Here is a 2,277-nt window from a genome sequence, read left to right as displayed (position 1 = left end):
ACAGTCTCACAAAGTTTTCTTGGCTATATTATTTATTTCAGGTTCGATTTGCCAACCTTCCAAGTAACAGTCAAGGGCATAAGCATTTGCACGATGAGTTATGCTTTTGTGTTATTATATACCTTCCCTGTAATTGCACAGACAGTGTATAGTGAAACTGGGATTCAATCCTAGGTCGGAATGCATTGAGAGCTAGTAATCTGACAGGTAATGCATTGAAAACATAAGTGTGCCTATGTGTAAATCTAGAGGTACGAAGGAGAGGAATAAAAATTAATCATATAAATTGTCATAAAAAGACATGTTTGATTTTGAATGCTTTTATATAAAATAATCTTGCACAAATATGACAGGATAGTGGAAAATAGGGCAGACTTGTCAGAGACTATTGTTCTAAAAAGTTATCCTAAATTATAGCAAACATTTTTAAACTTCCATTAATTTCTGACCTGAAAGTACATTTTTGAGAAAATAAATTTATTTGGGCCTCTATTATTATTTCCATATGTCACCAGGATCCATTCTCTTCATCAATGAATAGGCAGACATGAGTGCTTTTGTTTGCTTCTCTTCCCCTCCTTTCCTCTGAGAAATCCATTTATTTTGCAGTCTCTTAGGCTAATTCCAAAGAGACACATACACACTCCAAATTTCTTGTTATATACTGGTAACTGCTTCCAGTGCTGCATCAGATTGTTGAAACATTTCAGTTGGTGTCCTTTCAATACCTTCAGTGACATAGAATTGGGATCATGATAGAGGGGGAGGGGGAAGCATTTAAGAACTAGAGGAAAGTTGTATGTTTCATCGTTGCTACACTGCACCCTAATCCGGCTAGAGCAGATGATGTACAGTGGTACATATAGGAACTGGAAACCCAAGGAATCCAGGATAGATGATTCCTCCAGGACCAGTGGTGAGAGTGGCGATACTGAGAGAGCAGAGGGAAAGTGGGGTACAAAGAGAGAACCGATTACATGGATCTACGTATAACTTCCTCCCTGGGGGACAGACAACAGAAAAGTGGGTGAAGGGAGACATCAGACAGTGTAAGATATGACAAAATAATAATAATAATTTATAAATTATCACGGGTTCACGACGGAGAGGGTAGCAGAGAGGGAGGGGAAAATGAGCTGACACCAAGGGTTCAAGTAGAAAACAAATGTTTTGAGAATAATGATGGCAACATATGTACAAATGTGCTTGACACAATGGATGGATGTGTGGATTGTGATAAGAGTTGTACAAGCCCCCAGTAAAATTATTTTAAAAATAGAAAAGATAAAAAATCACCTTCAGTGACGCCTGTTATTCTTCCCATAATCTCATCGGTTCTTCATCGTATGCTACCTTTTGAAATGGTTGAACGTTATACAATTTGTTTTTGTACAATGACTCTTTGTATTCCTGTCGTCTTCTTGTGATACTTCCATCATCATTCAATATTTTTCCATATTATGCTGTTATTATTGTTAGGTGCTGTCAAGTCAGTTCCAATGCAGGGTGCCCCTATGTGCAACAGAACTAAACCCTGCCCAGTCCTGCGCCATCCTCACAATCGTTGTTATGTTTGAGCCCCTTGTCTAAGACACTGGGTCAGTCCATCTGGTCAAAAGTCTTCCTCTTTTTTCTTTCCCTCTATTTTACCAAGCAAGACGTCTTTTTCCAGGAAGTGGTCTCTCTGAAAAACATTTCCAAAGTACATAAGATGATACTTGACATAAAGTCTCATATTCCTTGCCTCTAAGGAGCATTCTGACTTTTCTTCATCCAAGATAGATTGATTTGCTTTTGGTGCAGTCCTGGTATTTTTAGTACACATTTCCAGCACCATAATTCAAATGCATCAATTATTCTTTGTTCTTTATTATTCAATGTTCAAATTTCACATGCATAGGAGGTGATTGAAAATACCATATTTTGGGTCAAATGTTCCTTAGTTATCAAAGTAATATCTTTGCTTTCCAAAACTTCCAAGAGATCTTGTGCAGCACACTTACCTAATGCAATGTGTTGTTTGATCTCTTGACTGCTGCTTCCATGAGCATTGGTTGTGGATCCAAGCTAGATGAAATCCTTGACAACTTCAATCCTTTCTCCATTTATTATGATGTCACCTATTGGTACAATTGTGAGGATTGAGGTCGTCTTTACATTGAGTTAGAATCCACGTGGAAGGCTGCAATCCTTGATCTTGATAAGCAAGTCCCTAAAGTCCTCCTCACTTTCAGCAAACAAGGTTGTGTCATCTGAATATCGCAGATTGTTAATTAC

The sequence above is a fragment of the Tenrec ecaudatus genome, chromosome X (assembly GCF_050624435.1).
Source record: "Tenrec ecaudatus isolate mTenEca1 chromosome X, mTenEca1.hap1, whole genome shotgun sequence".
NCBI lineage: Eukaryota > Metazoa > Chordata > Mammalia > Afrosoricida > Tenrecidae > Tenrec > Tenrec ecaudatus.
This window is presented reverse-complemented; position numbering follows the sequence as displayed.